Source organism: Pelodiscus sinensis, chromosome 3 (genome assembly GCF_052426305.1).
Source record: "Pelodiscus sinensis isolate ZL-2025 chromosome 3, ASM5242630v1, whole genome shotgun sequence".
Lineage (NCBI taxonomy): Eukaryota > Metazoa > Chordata > Testudines > Trionychidae > Pelodiscus > Pelodiscus sinensis.
In genome coordinates, this window is record NC_143054.1 from 183,382,572 (window position 1) to 183,403,207 (window position 20,636).

The 20,636-nt window shown below is 43.2% G+C and overlaps 1 protein-coding gene across 1 annotated transcript in view; it reads left to right on the forward strand.

The window, feature by feature from the left end:
* The window catches only part of PCSK2 (proprotein convertase subtilisin/kexin type 2), a 195,255-nt gene that overhangs the window by 23,396 nt on the left and 151,223 nt on the right, over positions 1 to 20,636 (forward strand). The window lies entirely within an intron of this gene.

Sequence of the window (20,636 nt, forward strand, 5' to 3'; positions counted from 1 at the left end):
TACTTTGCCACTAGGTCCTTAAGAGTTCTCTACCACTAAGAAGAGCATGAAATTGTCTGCTTACTGGCAGCTATTGCATGTTGCATAGGACAGGTATTACTCACTCCCATGCACATGTATTAAGGAGCAAGTGAATGGGATGATGCGTCAAAAGCTTCTGTATCAACTTCAGGGGAGCCTAAAAAGAGAGACTACTTTAATATTCTCTGCTGGAGTTGACAAAGGGATGTAGGTCTATGGTGAGTTTAATCTTTAGGGGGAGTGGGATGACTATTGCAAATGATTTTGAGATGTCAGCAATCACTTTGGGCCATGATTGACACATGGTTTAGCAATACCAAGGTGACCCTGAAGTTGTATCATGAACTGCAGTAGCCTCACTCATGAAAGTTCTATGTTAAAAATCTATAAGTACTAGAATCTACCAAGTGGAAGCACTGAACAGAGAATCCAGAAATATAAAAGAGTAAAAAGTCTGCTTACAGATATGGATCAAGGGAAGAAAATCTAATTAGCTTAGGGTAGTTGTCAAAATGTAACTTACAGAAGAACAGACGCGGTGTGAGCGATGTACAGATATCTGATTCTGATGTCTAATAGAGGAGTAACTAACTCCACTGAAGCCACCATCTGTCTAAGCGAGATCAGAAAGCATGCCCCTGGCATCTAAAGAAAAACATTTTACTTTTTAAGCAAAATGACATTTTTCCATAATGACCAAAATGCACCAAAATAATTGGTCTTAAATTTTGCATTGTTCACTTCTATTTGAGATAACCAGTATTGATTTCAGTGGTGAAATCTTATTTACTTTATTATTTTAAATAATGTAGTATGTTTGTCTTCTGCCTATGCAGCAGGGATGGAGCCATTTAGCTGAATGATTTTATTAGTTTGTTTTTCTTATTCCCAGTGGACATATGTTGCTGCTAAAAGTGGAAGACACTGCTGTCAAATGCCCACAACGACTGTACCCTTTTCTGTGTTTTCTCTCTCTTGTTTCGTGGCGTGACTGAAAAATTCTCTTTCTTCTGTAACATTGTTGGTATCAGTGCACAGAAAAGTAACCATTGTTGCTAGGCCTCCAGTTCAGGTTTTTGACAGAATGATAACGGTCATCATTTTTGGGCAATGATTTGTTGGATCAACAGACAGTGAAAATGTGTCAATCTCCTATGTACAAATACTTAAGGGATTACTCATGCTCTCTAAACCTAGAAACTTTGGACTTGCTTTGGTTTGATTTGACATTGTAGGTCATGATGATAGCACCAGGTTTCAGGGTTGTTGGAAGGTAATTGAAAAATACCTCTAAGCTGTGAAGAATCTTTTATGAATTTACACACACACTTATCACAGGCTGACATGTTTTTTCCTCGAACAATAAACTGATAACAATGATCAGTAATCCACCACCTTTGTAATTCTTTATACCAATTCTTAATTCTTTATACCAATGTCCAGTATGTTGTGGAATTGACCTCTCAAATTATCAAGTAAAACAGTGAGTAAATGCACTTGAACCTAAATAATTCATAGCACTGAAACCTTTTTAATTCAGAAACCAAATCAGCCTGACAGATGTAAATCACTACAGAAGGCATAAAGTAGAGGATAATTAGGCTTTAAATACCTATTAACAGGATAACCTGTACACATGAAAATATAGGAATTTATTTCTTTCCCTTCCCTTCCTTCCTTATGGGTATGTCTGGACTACATGGCTCTGTCGACGGAGCCATGTAGATGAGTTTACTAGACATAGGAAAACGAAGCGACCATTTAAATAATCGCCGCTTCATTTGCATCAAAATGGCCACCGGGCTGTGCCAATCAGCTGTTTGGTGGCACAGCACGGTAGTCTGGATGCTCCACGGTCAACAAGGGAAGCCTTTGTCGACTGCTCCGGTAAACCTCATTCCATGAGGCATAACAGAGCAGTCGACAAAGGCTTCTGTTGTCGATCACGGAGCATCCAGACTACCGCACTGTGCTGCCAAACGGGTGATCGGCACAACGCAGTGGCCATTTTGATGTAAATGAAGTGGTGATTATTTAAATGGCCGCTTCATTTTCCGATGTCTAGTAAACTCATCTACATGGCTCCGTCGATGGAGCCATGTAGTCTAGACATACCCTTCATGTTACACAATTTTCATGGATGACTTATGCAAAAAAGAACAGAGAAAATAGGACTAAACTAAGTAGGTCACAAGGTATATTGACTACTGTCTGAAAATCTGTTTAAAAGTAGAGGGTTGGATAAGACACATTAAATAAGGCTGAAAGTAAAGATGAGCTACTAGCCACATGTTTACGTATTATCTTGTAGGAAAACATTATGGATGCCATTGAAAGTATTTTGCAAGAACAATCTTACATTAAATACCAATAAGAATAGCATTGGCTTTTCTATAGTCTGTCCTCTCAACAGATCAGGTTTCCCAAGATAAACACGGCCAGGACACATTAGAACTTGACTCATGTAACCTTTATAATATTGATAAGTTGGTATTGTCAATGGTATCTTAAACCACAATGACCTGTACTAAAGTTTCATACTCCCTAACAACTTGGTCTCAGCATTAGGGTGAGAACCACTATTAGAAGTACGATTAGGCTGGAAGACTCTAGAAGCACATGAGGAAGAATGGCCACAAATGTTACACTCACAAGTTAGCAAAGTCCTTTTATTAACAATTTCATTAAGCTGATAATCAACACCACAACTACTAAACCTACCTGGAGATAGAGACAAACCATAAGATGTCCAGCATCAGTGATTTCATACTTGCATCTCCTGGGGAAACATTAAGAGGATAACTATCAGGTGACCATCCTCTTGGGCAGGGACACCATTTCATATTTTCTGTGGGGAACAGGGGCCACTTTAAGCATGATTCCATTCCAGAGGCTATTTAGGCACCTGAAAACTGGGTTTTTTTGCAGGTGATTGTTGTACCAATAAAAGCAAGCAGGATCTTATGAGGGGGATAAGGCAAAAAGCCACATTTATTGCAAAGATAATAATAAAGAATAAAGAAAAGATAGAAGCAAACAACATTGTTTAACTACTTATTCCTATTACTACTTAACCCTTATACACTTATATATATATATATATATATATATATAAAAACACTCATTCAATCAGTCATCCATTCATTCAGGTTCTGTGTATTTGTTATAGTTACCAGCCTGGAAGTTGCTTGTGACAGAATACTGGCCATGTATTCTATACACAAGTGATGGTAGTGGGGAGCGAAGTCCTGATCAGATGCGCATCTGAAGCTATTGGTGGGCAGGCAGCAGAACCTTGGACTCTGACTCCATAGTTTTTTAGTCCAGTTCTTATAGGAATTTCTTCCTATGCCAGTCTATGGAAATTGCTGCATCATGCTGATGTCTTCAGGGTGGCTGCCAGGTGCTCGTCAGTGATCTCTTAGGGTGGACCTCCAGTACTTGGTTTCCTCCACTTGACACCTTTTGGTTGTACTGGCACCTGATGCCTTCTTCAGCCCTTTGTTGCTGCATTCTCAGGCTGGCACCTCTCAGAACCATTCATTCATCGTCCAAGCACTCTCTCTCTTACATACATTCCCTAATTAATGTTTCACATACAGTATTTTGTATAATAACAACTTTACATAATCAAGAGTTGTGGTTACAAAAAAGTCTCAAGTTTCTGGGTGGCATTTCTTGAAACATTCTCTGTCTGAGTGCTGAGTTAGTTACAGTTGCTTTGAAGAGAATGGGCGTCAATTATGTAACAATGCCCTTAGTCAATTATAGAGCTTGGCTCCCAGAGCAGAGTTAGTGGCTTGACAATGCATTGTTACAATGTATGGCTGCAATGTCAATTTCAAGCAGCCCCTTGCAAAAGCTTGAGCATGCCCTGGGACACAGGCGGGGGAGAGGGGGGGGGGGGTTATTTCTGGCTACATAGTCCTAATATTACATTCCTAATAAATTATATTCTAAAGGGGCAATAATTATAAATCTAAACATTTAACAATCTTAACAAATAATAATAATAATAATAATAATAAATCTAAACATTTTAAGTTGTGGGGAACAAATTATGGGGAGTCACTTCCACTTGGGGGAATCATTTTTAATACATTAATATGTTATCCCTACATGATAACTTAGAAATGTTCCTAATTATTATATAAAGAAAACATATAACACACCAATTAAAGCCATATTTTAAGTTTATTTGTAAATTTAGAACAATCAACAGTAAGATATTTCCAATTCCAAAACTGGAGGTGTCAGTTTTGGAGCCCTAACACAAGTTTGATACTTTGTACACTCTCTTTTGTAGAAATAAATAAAATCTGATTAGCCTTGCAATCATTGTTATTTTTTAAATGTGTTATAGTCCAAATTGTGAAGAGGAAAATGAGAGAGTTAATTTATTACAGAAAAGTTTAAAAGTAAATAAATTACCAAAAAAACAAAAACAAAAAATAAACCAACACTCCAGATATGAGCTAAAGCAATGGATAATGTAGTGGTCTTATCTGGGCTGGGAAAAATCAGCAAAAACAGAATAGCTAGGTTTCTACTGAATCAATTAGTCCACAGTCACTTAGGCTATGTCTAGACTGCAGCTTTTTTCTGGGATACCAAAGGTATCCCGGAAAAATTATGCCATGTCTAACGAACTCCTCCACTTTTTCGGAATAATTTCCGAAAAAAGTGGACACGTTCTTTTGCCATCCCTGTAAATCTCATTTCATGAGAAAGAAAGGATGGCTCTAAAGAGAAGTTATTTCTGAAATATGGTGCCATGTAGAGGCACCAAATTTTGGAAAAGCCTCTTTTGAAAGAAAAGCAGAAAAAGATACGCAAATTTCAGTTCACAATTTACATATCTTTTTCTGACTTTTCTCTGTAGTGTAGATATAGAAAAAACAGTAGCCCCAAAGTAGCCTACTCTATTTATTTAAACAATTTCTTTATTACCACATTGTTCTATACCTTTAAAAAGAACCACTATTAAGAGTATAATCAAATGATGGATGTTAGCAGCATAGATCATAGCAAATAAATGTTGTCGGCCAAATCTTGGCTTGGGTTTATTTATGTGCACTGAATGTTTTATGCAAATAGTTATGAATAAATACCAAGGACTAGAAAGAGGTTCCTAGTGTGTTGATCTAAGTATAAACATCACCTCCATGACATTCACTGAAGGTACTCAAGTTTGAGAGACTCTGCCACCCTGACATGCTAGGATGACGTACCAGTTGGAAGAGGGGGACGTACAGCACAGCAGACACACAGCAGCTTCTTAAAAGGTGTTCTGGGGAAAGGACCTAGAATTAAAAAGTGCAATTGCCACCCTGCTGAGGAATCAACATTTGTGTGTAATGATTTGTATGAGCCCTACATGGAAACCTGACCCAAAGCCCATGGTAGTCAAAGGAGAGACTCTCAGAGACAAGTGGGACTAAATGGAAGAATAGATGGCCATCCTTGGGTATTGCCATTCCTCCAAAAAATGTGAGGACTGGGGAAAAAAGAAAGTTGTAAGTGTAATTTAAGCAGTGTTTTGTGGTGTGACGCCTCACATTTGTTTCTTGACAACAACGAAAAGATCCCAGGTGGTCATTCTCTTGCTCAGCTGCTCTTGCACTGAAACATCTAAAGCTAGGCTAACTTGAATGTGCATGGAGAAGCAGCCCCCTTCCCTGCCTGAGAAGTCCTGCCTCTACTGGAGTCAGGAGGGTTTGTTCCTCCCAGCCTTTGTAACATAGCAACCTGTGAAGATGAGGTCAGATCATGATGACATCTGCAGCAACCATCTTCTGAGCTTCCCTCTCCACCCACCACTCCCTTAGCCTGCTTGTCTCAATGAATTTGAAAAAAAATGCTGCAGAAGCTCCCAGCCCTGCAATTGAATCTGCCAGATACACCTCTGCATTCCCTTTGGTAGAGCAAAGAATAGCCAACTGGAGGGGGGAGAGAGAAGAGTGAGCTGCCTTTTCAATCAGTGTGGCTGAGCCAGGTGGGGGTGGAGAGCTTGGAGAGGAAGAGCAGCATCAGTAGCTTTTGGTTGACCGGAGAGGGGAGAAGAGTAAGCCAAGGGCGGTAACTGCTCCCCTTTGTATTTTGCATTTGTTGCTGCAATTCTGTTCTTGCCAAGGTGGAACCAGTATTTTGGGAGCTCTGCTTCTAACCCAGCTGCTCCTGATTTCAGCCAGGAGCCAAACAGCTGTTTGCATTGATTGGGTCTGTTGTGCTTGATGAGCCTGCATTCCTTTCACTCCAGTGAGCCCAAAGGGGAGGAGGAAGGAGTAAACAAGGAAACCTGCTTGTATTGCTCTCACTCCTGCTATGGTAGGAAACTTGGGGGGCTGCAGTGCCCCTTCTTCCCTCCCCCAAATGGCTCCCTTGCTCTTGGGTGCTTCCTTTTGTGCTGCCTTACTCCCTTGGGCTAAGCAACATCTTTTATCCTGATCTTTGATGCTAACTATGCATGAGAGTATCAATCCCTTTCACTTTGTTTGCATGTCTACAACCCATGAATTTTAGGGTTACCCTTAGTCATCTAGTCATGCCAACCTATTTCCAGCCTGAGACCTTCTGTGCTGACTATCTTACAGACCTAAAGCCTGAGGCCTTGTGTAATAGCCTTATCTTACTCTTATATACATTCTCCAATAATACATGCTTAATAATATTACATGTCTATCGTGGTATCTTACATATCCCTATGACTACAACTTAAATCTGTTCATCAACCATTGATTACATATGGGTTAACTACAACAATAGATATATGATCATGTAAGTGTATTAAGATGATTAGCTACAGTGGGGACTGCCAAGGAACACCCACGTAAGGCATGAATTAGGCCTGGTAGGCCCAAGTCACAGAGTTCAGAACTGGCCTTGACTGCTGTCAGATTTCAGAAGTGTTTGGGTCTGAAGTTTGGGCTCATCCCCAGAGTTAAAGGTGCTTTGCTTTCTGAGTTGGGACTGAACAATGACAAACCATGGTTCTAGGTAGCTTTGGGCAGCTGGGATACTGTGTTTTGAATAAAATGCCAATCTAAAGTTCTGATATAGTGCCCTGGGCAAATAACAAATTAGATTTTAGGTGGGCTCTGGACAAACTTTTGACACAGCAGTAATCCTGAGTCATATTTCCCAACAATTTATCCAACAATATTTTTTAGACCATTCTTATTTTTGTTTTCCTCTGTTATTTCTGAATCTTAAAGTGCCTGCATTCCTTTTTCCACACTTATATGGCCCTTCTCACCAGATCAGTTGAGTGCTTTTGGCTTCAGGCTTGGCTTTCATCTGTGTATTTAAAAGTAAAGCAATTGCTAATGCCTACTGGACTGAGAGAGTTTTAAAATGCATATTGAATATTTATAGGACTCCTCAGTGTGTTTGGTAAATGGGATGAAAAGGATTTCTAATTTCTGCTGCAAGGCAGTTCCTAGTTTTCAGACTCACTGTAGTCAGTCCATTGGGCACATGTGCATCTTCTGAATGCGTTTACTACTGGAAGATATAGGTCTTGTTTTCCTTTGAGTGGAACTGTTGCACAAGTATCAGGAAGAATCAGGCCCATTCAGAAAATAAGGTTGAGATGTAGATTGTCACTTAAAATGTCTGAAGTATTGATAGTATTGATCTCTAGCAAAACAACTATTATGTTGTAATGTGATTTTGATGTTGTTCCTGTCTTAATTCTTAATGCACAGGAGGAATTTGATTTAAACAGGGATCTTTAATGGTTGCATAGCACAAGTGTGTGTTGAGATGCTAATTCAGCTAGACACTTATGCACATGCTTAAAGTTGTGTGCAAATAGTTCTGTTGAAGCTACTATACCGTGTTGCATCTGGTTATGTTATGAACCTGCTTCACTAATCAAACTTAGTTGTACTCAGAGTACATCAGGCATGGCCTTTAAAAGGAACAACGAATAGCAACAGGTGATGCAGGACTATATTTGAGATTGATAGTGCATTTTTGGCAGATTCAGCTCAAATCTGCATCCCCTAAGGTATGTCTAGACTACATGCCTCTGCTGACAGGTATGTAAATTAGACATACCGACATAGTCAATGAAGCAGGGATTTAAATATCCCCCGCTTCATTAGAATAAAAATGTACGCCGCGTTGTGCTAGCTCAGCTGTTTGTCGGCACAAAGCGGCAGTCAAGACGGGGATCAGTCGGCAACGAAAGCCTTTGCCGACTGATCCTGTAAACCTTGTTGCACGAGGCATAAGGGATCGGTCGGCAAAGGCTTTCCTTGCCGACCGATCCCTGTCTTGACTGCCACTTTGTGTCGACAAACAGCTGAGCTGGCACAACGCGGCGGACATTTTTATTCTAATGAAGCAGGGGATATCTAAATCCCTGCTTCATTGACTATGTCGGTATGTCTAATTTACATGCCTCTGTCAGCAAAGGCATGTAGTCTAGACATACCCCATGTCTCTTCAGATAAACTCTTACATGACCTGTAGAACTGTCATATATGATCCAAAGATGCTTCTTTATTACAACAGGATATATTGCACTCACACATGGATTAACTTATATTTTTATCACTGGAGCTTTTTGAGCTCCTCATCTGGTCTCCGTGGAGCTCTGTGGAACGTAGGAATGAACAGCGTGCCATAGGCTTAAAGGCTGCCCTCTTTGTCTTCATGATGGTGGATGGATGTATTTGATGTACAGCCACTCTGTCATAGCCACATAACTTACCTAACATCTAATTCATTGTCTGTGGTAGAAGAAGACAACTCTGAGTCATTTACGTCAACAAGTTCAATGGAGCTATATTAGCATAAACCCGGAGTAAATCTGTGGTGAATTAGGCCTGGTTTTATTTTTTTTAATTACTTGTTTCTCTGAACAAAATTTAGTTGCATTTCGTTGGTAAATTGGCTTAGGCAGCATTGCAATGGGTAATAAATGATCAATTAAAGGCTGATACATTGACAAGGAGTAAAGAATAGAATGAATAACAATGCTAAGAGGCATGTTGACCATATAAGGAGAAACACTCCCATTTCATTATACTATCTCCAGTGTTTGTCTGTTCCTGTCTTATGAATCCATTTAATTTTAAGGGAAGATAGGCATCACTGATAAAGAATTTTAAAGTATTTTTTTATTGTGTTTATTGAGGTGTTGGGACCATTGACCCATATGGTGTCCCATTCTTTAATTTTGGTGTCTGTGCTTAATGTCAAGTTTCCATCTTTCCAGGAAGGTAATTATTTCCTGCTCTGATATGAAGACATTTTGAAAAGCTGTTGGTGACTCCATAATGACATAAAAGTCAGGTGTCAGATAATTCCTTAGTAGTTTTACTAAATTGTCTTAAAAGCTCCAAGTCTCATAAAAGCCATGGAAAACTCATCACTCCTCTCTTAAAGGCTGCTAGAATTATCACAGCAAGGTGATGGAAGAGGAATGACTCCCCTAAAGCTATTGACATATACCAAAATGTGGCAAATTCTGGTTGCAGAAAAACTGACTCATCATGTTAGAATTCTGTAGGGGAGATGGAAAAAAGATACATTCTCAGTAAGGGTGCATCTACACTGCACCCATAGGTCAAAATAAGATATGCAATTGAGCTTTGCAAATTGCGTATCTTGTTTTGATTTAATTTTAAAATAGCTTATTTTGAAATTTGGCACTGTCTACACAGCACTAAATTTTGAAATAAACCGCTATTCTGAAATGTCCCTTAACCTTCATAGAATGAGGATTACAGGGATGTCGGAATAGCGAGCGCGTTATTTTGAAATCTATTTTGAAATAACTGGCTGGTTCAAAAGATTTGGACTAGCTATTTTGGGATACTGGAGGTATCCTGAAATAGTGCTGCAGTCTAGACTTAGCCTCACATGGTAGAACTTTTTGGAGTGTGCTGGAAGAAGGTGATTGTCTGCTAACAAATCTGATAGTTTGAGAACTTTTTTTCTGAAAGGGAGAAACTTCTTCAACAATACTGCAAATGAATATCAACACTAAGATATTAAAATAAGAAGGAGAAAAGCTTTATATCAGGTAGAATTTTGATTGGACAACTAATATGCAAGTTATACATATAACTAAGAAAAACAGAAGTTTGGATTTAAGCATGAGCTAATAAAAGACTTTAACTGACATTATCAAGTGACAAGATATCACTTCCTCTCCCTCTCCCCATCATGGAGTGTGTGCTGTGATTGGCAGGAAACTGTTGGCTTCTAATTAAAGTTTGAATTCTAGAAGCCTCTGCTGATTGGCTGAGCCTTGGTAGAGGGAGGGACTTTCAGGCACTCCAGGGCTTTATAAGGCAGTGGGAAAGTGACCAAGGAGCTTGTGAACAGGTGTGTGCTAACAGGGAGTTTAGAGAGGGAGTTTGGAAAGGAAGGGTGTGAGGTTCTCTTGCCTTTTTTTTTTAATTCCTTCTCCTGGACAGCAGCGATGGATGGTGATAGGTCTGCTGTTGTTACCTGCACGGAGTATGACATGTTTGTCTTCCTCCCAGAAGAAAGAACGGATTTCATCTGCACTAAGTGCAAGCTGGTTGCCATTTTGGAAGAAAAAATTAGAGGACTGGAGGCCCAAGTGTCGACTCTACATTCCATCAGAGATGATGAAGACTTCCTCGATAGAAAGCAGCATTTAATCCTTCAAGCACAGCAGGCAGAAGAGCCAGAGAGGGCAGTACAGGACCAGAAGAGAACTGGCAGCATGTAACTTCTAGAAGGGGAAAAAGGCCAGCATGGGAATCCCCCAATGTTATAGAGGTAAACAATCGCTTTCAGGCTCTCTCCACAGGCTCTGCAGTGCTGAATGCTTTGGAAGGGACCTAAGAAGGAAGAAACGGGAAGGGAACACCATCTACTGGAAGGCATGGGATGCGTAGTCCTAGGGATGGTGGTTCCACGGCCACCTCCCCCGAAAGAAAATGATAGGTGGTGGTGATTGGGGACTCTCTCCTAAGAGAGACTGAGCCATCCATCTGCCGTCCAGACCTGGAATCTTGAGAGGTGTGCTGCTTACCGGGAGCTCGCATTCAGGATGTGACTGAGAGGCTTACCAAATTGATCAAACCTTTGGATTGCTACCCCTTCCTGCTTCTCCATGTGGAAACTAATGATACGGCCAAGAATGACCTTGAGTCAGTTACTGCGGATTATGTAGTACTGGGAAGAAGGATCCAAGAATTTGGAGTGCAAGTGGTGTTCTCATTCATCCTCCCTGTTGAAGGGAAAGGACTGGGCAGGGATCATCGAATTGAGGACGTAAATGCGTGGTTGTGCAGGTGGTGTTGCAGAGAGGGCTTTGGTTTCTTTGACCATGGGACTCTGTTCCTGGCACAAGGATTATTAGGAAGAGATGGGATCCACCTAACCAAGAGAGGAAGGAACATCGTGGGCAGGCTTGCAAACCTAGTGAGGAGGGCCTAGGGTTCGTCGGGGGACTGTGACCAAAACCCTGAGGGGAGTGGGAAAGTCGGATACCGGGAAGAAATGCAAAGAGGAACGAACAACAAAGGAGGACCCCTGATTCGAATGGAGAAGATAGGGCGATCAACTGGTTATCTGAGGTGTTTGTACACTAATGCAAGAAGCCTGGGCAACAAACAGGAAGAACTGGAGGCCCTAGCCCAGTCCAAGAAATATGATTCAATTGGGATAACAGAGACTTGGTGGGATGACTCGCATGACTGGAGCGCTGTCCTGGAAGGGTATAGACTGTTCAGGAAGAACAGGCAGGGGAGAAAAGAGGAGGAGTTGCACTATATGTAAGAGAGCACTATGATTGCTCTGAACTCCAGTATAAAACATGGAGAAAAACCTGTTGAGAGTCTATGGGTTAAGTTTAAAGGAGCAAACAGCAGTGATGTTGTGGTTGGTGTCTGCTACAGGCCACTGAATCAGGTGGATGAGATTGATGAACCTTTCTTCGGACAACTGAGAGAAGCTTCCAGATCGCAGGCCCTGGTTCTCGTAGGGGACCTTAATCACCCTGACATCTGTGGGGAAACCAATACAGCAGTACACAGGCAATCCAGGAAGTTTTTGGAGAATGTTGGGGTTAACTTCTTGGGGAAGTAGAGGTGGGTGACAATCTGGGAAGCAGTGATCATGAGATGGTAGATTTCAGGATCCTGACCAAAGGAAGAAAAGAGAGTAGTAAAATACACACCTTGGACTTCAAAAAAGCAGTTTTGACTCCCTGAGAGATCTGATGGGCAGAATCCCCTGGGATGCTAACATGAAGGGGAAAGGAATCCAGGACAGCTGGCAGTATTTTAAATAAGCCATATTGAAGGCATAGAAGAAAACCATCCCGATGCGTAGCAAGAGAGGCAAACATGGTAGGAGACCAGATGGGCTTACAGGGGAAATCCTTGGTGAACTTAAGCACAAAAAGGAAACTTACAAAAAGTGGAAACTTGGACAAATGACCAGGGAGGAGTTTAAATGTATAGCTCGAGAATGCCAGGGGATTATCAGGAAGGCGAAAGTGCAAATGGAATTGCGACTGGCTAAGGATGTGAAGGATAACAAGAAAGGTTTCTACAGCCATGTTAACAAGAAGAAGGTGATCAGAGAGGGTGTGCGGCCCCTACTGGATGAAGGAGGTAACCTAGTGACAGATGATGTGGGGAAAGCTGAAGTACTCAATGCTTTCTTTGCCTCTAATGTGCTAAGTGACGCAAGATGGGATGAAGATGGACAGCCCTTGGTGGGCAAAGAACAGGTTAGGAACTATTTAGAAAAGTACACGAATTTATGGGTCCGGACTTAATGTATCCAAGGGTACTGAGGGAGTTGGCAAATGTCATTAAGGAGCCTTTGGCCATTATCTTTGAAAAGTCGTGGAGGCCAGGAGAAATTCCGGATGATTGGAAAAAAGGCAAATGTAGTGCCTATCTTCAAAAAAGGGACGAAGGACGATCCAGGGAATTATAGGCCGATCAGTGGTACCTCGGTTCCTGGAAAAATCATGAAAGGGATCCTTAAGGAATTCATTTTGAGGCACTTGGAAGAGAGGAAAATGATTAGGAATAGTCAGCATGGATTTACAAAGGGAAAGTCATGCCTGACCAATCTGATTAGCTTCTATGATGAGGTAACTGGCTCTGTGGACGGGGAAAGTCAGTGGATGTTATATACCTTGACTTTAGCAAGGCTTTTGTTACGGTCTCCCACAATATTCTTGCCAGCAAGTTAAGGGAATGTGGACTGGATAAATGGACAGTAAGATGGATAGAAAGATGACTAGAAGGCCGGGCCCAGTGTGCAGTGATCAACGGCTCGATGTCAGGATGGCGGTCAGTTTCTAGTGGAGTGCCCCAAGGTTCAGTTCTAGGACTGGTTTTGTTCAATATCTTTATTAATGAACTGGATGAGGGGATGGATTGTACCCTCAGCAAGTTTGCGGATGACGCTAAGCTAGGGGGAGAGGTAGATACGCTTGAGGGCAGAGATAGGGCCGAGAGTGACTTAGACAAATTAGAGGATTGGGCCACAAGATATCTGATGAAGTTCAACAAGGGACAAGTGCAGAGTCCTGCATTTGGGACAGAAGAATCCCAAGCATTGTTACAGGCTGGGGACCAACCATCTAAGTAGTAATTCTGCAGAATAGGACCTGGGGGTTACAGTGGATGAGAAGCTGGATATGAGTCAACAGTGTGCCCTTGTCACCAAGAAGGCTAATGGCATATTAGGTTGTATTAAGAGGAGCATTGCCAGCAGATCCAGAGATGTCATTATTCCCCTTTATTCGGTGTTGGTAAGGCCACATCTGGAGTATTGTGTCCAGTTCTGGGCCCCCCACTACAAAAAGGATGTGGACGCATTGGAGAGGGTCCAGCGGAGGGCAACCAAAGTGATTAGGGAGCTGGAGCATATGACCTATGAGGAGAGGCTGAGGGAGTTGGGTCTGTTTAGTCTGCAGAAGCAAAGAGTGAGGGGGGATTTGATAGCAGCCTTCATCTTCTTGAAGGGAGGTTCCAAAGAGGATGGAGAGAGGCTGTTCTCAGTAGTGACAGATGGCAGAACAAGGAGCAATGGTCTCAAGTTGTGGTGGGAGAGATCCAGGTTGGATATTAGGAAAAACTATTCCACTAGGAGGGTGGTGAAGTACTGGAATGGGTTACCTAGGGAAGTAGTGGAGTCTCCATCCCTAGAGGTGTTTAAGTCTCGGCTTGACAAAGCCCTGGCCGGGTTGATTTAGTTGGGATTGGTCCTGCCTAGAGCAGGGGGCTGGACTTGATGACCTTCTGAGGTCTCTTCCAGCTCTATGGTTCTATGATTCTAAGATGGGAGAGGAAAAGGAACAATAGAAAAGCATTAACTACTATATGTGATCAATACCATAATGTTGAAGAGAGCTACTGGTAGCTTATCTCATCAATACCACTTCTTTAGAGCAATTTATAATTGTGTATTTGTCTCAATATTAAGTTTATCTCTATTTAAGTTTTGCTGAAGACCCATCATAAAGCTCCACTCTTGTACATTACAAAGTGGAAGTGCCGCAAGGAGCCTGGGGCCAGCGGGGACTCCCCGCTGGCTCCGGGTTTCATGCAGCGTGCTAACATTGAAATGTACCGAGTGGACAAAAAATTGGTGGTCACTTGAGTCCACCTCACACTTTTTTGACTGTGCAGTTGCTAAACCAACATTGAGGATGGAATAGGCTCGCAGCAGTTTACCTACCCTGAGTGATGGGGTGGCAGTGGGAGAATATGGCTACATAGGTTACAGTCCCTTCCCATAGTTCCTCCTGTTGCAGAGTGGCTAAGTGCTACCCTTCTCTACGGACTGTGTGCTTGTGACTGAACCTCTCTCAGTAGTCTCTTTTCTGCCTCTGGGATGGGAGAATCACAGAACTGGTGCAAAGCTCATGAGCAAATTAAAAAAAAAAGTCATTTGAAACCAAGATAATTTTCACCCCACAAGAGTGTCGGTTTCATGAGAAAGGTGCAGCTGGGGATAGAGACAGGCATAACTTATGTATTTGCCTCCTAAAAAGACTTTAATTATTTAATTGTTCCCTGGCTTATCAGCTGGAACAGTAGCCTGAGAAGCAACAAAGGCACCCCAGAGTCACACACATGCAGTAACAGTGCCCAGAGGAATATTTTTCACCTCTGTAAAATGTAATCTTGCTTCTGAAGCTAAAAATATCTTCTGGTAATTCCTCTCATTTGTGAAGCCTCTTCTCTCTGTGTTGTCCTTCGATTTTGTAATGAGATTTTAACATTTATTTTTAGAGGACGTTCCTTTACAGGATTACCCGCTCTTTGGGGGCAGAGTCTTTCTTGTAGTTCTGTATTTGTACAGCACCTATCCCAGAGACAGGGGTCCCTGGTCATGATTGGAGCTGTCAGGTACAACTGGCATTGAAATAATATAGAAAAAAGACAAAAAAAAATCATTTTTACCATGTTGTTGATGTTAACAGGAGAATAAAGAATTCGCAAAGTGTTCTCTTGAAAGAAGAGCGTATGGATAAGTAGGAGAGAAGCTCTTTTATAATTTTTGCTGTATCTATTAAATTATAGGCAGTCCCCGAGTTACGCGGATCCGACTTATGTTGGATCCGCAGTTACGAACGGAGCTTTTCTCGCCCCAGAGGACACGGGCAGCGGGACCGCCCAGACGCGCTGCGGTCCCGCCGCCCGTGGCCTCCGGGGCGAGAAAAGCTGCTCCGTGTCTCCCTGGTCTGCTGGGACAGGCCAGACGCGCCGCGGTCCCGCTGCCGGCCTCCTCCGCGGCTTTGCTCCGCGTCTCCCTGGTCTGCTGAGGGGGGGGGGGTTCCCCGCCAACCAGGGAGACGCGGCGCAAAGCTGCAGAGGATGTGCGCGGGACCACGGCACGTCTCGGCGGTCCCGCCGCCCGCGTCTCCCTGATCTGCTGGGGGGGAGGGGTCCCCAGCAAACCAGGGAGATGCGGAGCAAAGCCATGGAGGATGCGGGCGGGACCACGGCACATCTCGGCGGTCCCGCTGCCCGCGTCTCCCTGGTCTGCTGGGGGGGAGGGCGCAGCTAGTGCGCCCCCCCCCCCCCGCCTAGCAGACCAGGCTTTTCTCGCTGCCGATGCCTGGGGTAGAGCAGCTGGGGCGCTGCCGGGTTGGTCCCGCAGCACGGCTCCTCTGCGCTACTGGACCAACCCAGCAGCACCCCAGCTGCTCTGCCCCAGGTGGCCCCAAGTCAGCCGCTGCTGAAACTGACCAGCGGCTGACTACAGGAAGCCTGAGGCAGAGTTGCTCTGCCCCGGGCTTCCTGGAATCAGCTGCTGATCAGTTTCAGCAGCGGCTGACTTGGGGACACCTGGGGCAGAGTAGCTGGGGTGCTGCTGGGTTGGTCCAGTAGCGCAGAGGAGCCGTGCTGCGGGACCAACCCGGCAGCATCCCAGCTGTTCTGTCCCAGGTGTCCAGATTCAGCCGCTGTTGAAACTGATCAGCGGCTGATTCCAGGAAGCCCAGGGCAGAATAACTCTGCCTTGGGCTTCCTGTAGTCAGCCGCTGGTCAGTTTCAGCAGCGGCTGAATCTGGACGCCAGTTCCGACTTACATACAAATTCAACTTAAGAACAAACGTACAGTCCCTATCTTGTACGTAACCCGGGGACTGCCTGTATATCTTTATTTACAATAGAGGTTGCATCAAAAGAGTAGATTGTAAGGAAGTGTTCAACAGGTTGAATATCAAATATTCCTGAAATCCTTCAAGGCTTATCCTCACCTTGATATGCATTGGGAACAGTCAGTGCTACATTATATTTGGATGTGAAGTGGGAATTAATCTGTTTGCTGTTCTTCTCTTTGTAGATACTTACCTGTCTCTCATCACCTTAGTATCTGAGACCCTCAGAATAATTAATTATCCTACTTAGTCATTCTTACAACTCTCTGAGGCCAGGTCTACATTAGAGGGGAAGGTCAACCTAAGACATGCAATTGCGTAGCTGGAGTTGACTTATCTTAAATCCCTGTCCACACAGCGGGAGGTCGTCGGGAGCAAATACTCCCATCAGTTTCCCTTACTCCTCGCAAGGAGCAGGAGTACCAGTTCTGATGGGGACACCTTCTCAGTTTGAACTGGCAGGTCTTCACTAGACCCGTTATATCTAACCCTGGAGGCTTGATTGCAGCAGCAGCGTAGATCTTCCCCCTAGTGTAGACATCCCCAGAGTGCCTATTTTCCATGTGAGAGGCTGAGGCACAGAGCAGAGTAAGAGACTTGACTAGGTCATATGGGAAGTGTGTGGCTGGCTTGAGGGGGTAGCAAGCAGGGCAATTGCCCATGACCCTAAACCGCTGGGGGACTCTGCAGAGCTAAGTTGCTCAGCCTGCAGCTTCAGCCTCAAGGTGGGGCTTCCGTGTTCACTTTCTGCCCTCGGTTGCAGTGAGTCTAATGCCGGCCCTCCTTGGTGGACCCCCTGAAACCTGCTCATGCCCCCACAAGGGGCCATGGATCCCCCTTTGAGAACCAGTGCACTAGAGCATCCTTCCTCCCTATCGGTCATGGGGTTACTGTTACTGACAGTTTACAGGTTGGACCTCCATGGTCCAGTACCTTTGGGACCTGACTAATCCCAAATGAGGGGATTTGCTGGACCAGGGGAGGTCCCTCCCCTCTTGGCCGTGCCGAACTGCTGCCCCTTGCTAGGGCTTCAGCCTGGCCCCACTGCTGCCTTGCTGGATGTGTCTCCCTGAGCTAACACTCTCTAGCTGTCCCTGGCCTTGCTGCTGCTGCGGCTGTAGCTCCCTGGCTGCCACCACAGCCGGAACTGCCCGTCAGGGTTGGAGCTCCCTAGCTGCTACCAAGGCCGAAGCTCTGTGGCTGGGGCTGGAGCTCCATGGACACTGCTAGCCGTCCCGCTACTGCCCAGCCACTGAGGCCAGAACTCCCTGATGCGGCGCCCATCCCTTTCCCCGCTCAACTACCATGCTCCTGCCCTGCTGGCAGACCTCCCTGTACCTGGCCTCTGTGGTCCAGTATTGTATCATGCATCCAGGCACATCTGTGGTCCTGCCAGAGCATGGATATTACTGGTTAAGGGAGGTACAACCTGTATTTCTTTTTTGTAATATATGCAAACCCTTTGTTATTGCTTTCACCCTGTATAAAGGTCGGCATTTCCATTTGCAAAGTTGCAGGGCTCTGATGGAGAGCAATATTGTTCCATTAATTACTTTCCCCTATGGTTTCGCTGATCAGTGAGATGAATCAGTACAGGACTACAGTACAGAAAAAGCATTGGGTTCCCTTTGTAGTGTCTGAGCAGCTAGTTAAGTAGTCATCATCAAACTGTTTGACATTCTAAGCCTCATTTTGTGTGTGATCCCTTCTTAATTTCTCTGAATGTCTTTTGTTATTTGTAAAAGTTCACTGACGTGTTTAGATAAATATTTCTTCAGACTATTGTTGGTTCATAAACTCTTTGCAAATTGTTCACTACCACTATTAATTATTCACAATTCCCAATAAGTGATTGGCCATCTGATGTTGTTTCCTTACCATGATTTGAAGCTTTTTGGCTGGAGACTAGCAAATAACTAATAATCATGAGAAATTCTGATTCAAATTCATAACGCTTTGGGGAGTCACAAATATTACCAGGAAAAACAACGATCTTCTGATTATTAATAAATAAATAATGGGTGCTATCTCTCTCTGAGTTATTATGAATCAAATTCAAGTAGATCACATGTGAATTTGTTCCTGAATCTGTTTCTTTGTTACTTGGCTATTTCTATTTCTTTTTGCTTACCTTCAAGCCCTCTACATAGCCATAGCTGTTTTGCTACATATGCTCAGCCTAGCAAAAGGCACATAGAAAATGAGCCACAGCTGCATATTATTTCTCTCCAGATGTGTCCCAAATAGCCAAGAAAACACGTGTTTCTCTGAAAATATCAAAAATGAATTGGGGGGAGGGCGGAAGGGAGGGGGGGAGAGTCGGCAGGACCTTTATCACCAAAAGCATAGGTCTAGGTCACTTGAGTTAAAGGAGTGACTCTGTCACCTGTCAGCAGCAGAAGACTCTTCTGGGAGTTTTTTGAAACAACAAGCAGAGCATCCACACTACCAAGCCCGTTGTTTTGAAATAAGAGGCTGGTTATTTGAAAATAATAGCTCCTGCTTGTGACGAGGAATAAGCTTATTTTGAAATAGTTATTTTGGGAGTTATTATTTTGAAATTAAATAATCTGGTAGTGTAGACATCACCTTATTTGCTGAGTGATATAATTAGTGTGTTCCACTCAGATGGTTACCCTGAATGGTAATAAGTTCTCCAAGTCCCCTCCTTCCTCTCTATTGATGGTTTTGTCACCTGCAGAGTTTGGTCTCTTCTTATTACCCCTGGGTTCATTGGTACCTTTGAGGCACAGCCCTGCAAGAGGGGCAATGTGGAACTGCACTCTTCCAGGGGAGTTATAGTATGGAAATCCACATAGTGGAGGAAGACTCCCTCTCCTGTTACACCCCTTTTATGGATAATAGTTTATTCCCCTTGGGCTTTGATATCCGTGCAGAGACAGGTCCAGGACTTCTCTTCCGCCTGAGCCTTCTGGGAGCTATGCACTGCCAAGCTCATATGTACTGGAGCAGTAGGGGCTGCAGTGACTTCAGTCAAGTGAGGCCCTTGCAAAGTTTGCATAAGGAGGGAAAAACATAGATTTGTTGGGGCTTTCACCTCTGCTCCTGCACACACAGTGCAACCATGAAAGGGCAGGCTCAGTCTGGCTCTAGATTAGCTCTACTGTAGATCTAGCCAGTGTAGCAACTATTTCAAATTGAAAGTAATCCAGGTATTTTGCTTATCCTCTGTATTCATTGTACATCTTTGCAGTATCCACAAATATATCCTGTGTGATCACTTCAAGGGCTTTCATCTGGAAAGTAGGATTTAGATTATGCTAGATTCTGGGATTTACTATGAGAAATGGCTGCTGTCTTTGTAAAGAGGCTTCGTTCAGGCTATTTTTACTTCAGTTGAATCACTGTAAAACTCATTTACAAAAGTCTCAAAGAGTAGGCCCTTTGGAATATGACCCTTGATCTTGGTATTCAGACAGCAAAGTTGAATCGCTATTGATAATTTCCATGTTTTTATTTTCGTAAGTACTGCAGACTTATTGGTAAAATGTTGTGTTTGTTTTGATTTAAAACAGTTTAAAACTCCCTGCGAGTATTTGTAATCTCTTAATTATTCCCTTGATAATGCAGCTAAATTAAGTCCCTGAAACTGAAATGTTAGGAACGTTCAAATACCACTTGTTTGGAGAAGCAAACGTTTTAGGTTGTTACAAACAGAATTAAAATAAATTGGTAGATTTAAGTACTAGATTGGAATGTGCCTGTGAAAATAAAATTATCAGAAGGTTTAAGAACCTGAGACATGAATGGAGCTTTCTGACCGGCCATCAGAAATGTGGTACCATGCCAATAATTCATGGGACTGTCTGTTTTTTCCTTATTTTTCTTTATCAATTTCATTCCACAGTATTGAGAAGAAGCTCCAGACACTGCATTTATCTGGTGGTAAAATTCACTCTGCTTTCTGCCCTGAGTCTTATAGCTTTATTTTAGATGCAATATAATGGCCCAGAAAAGTATTTTTGTCTTG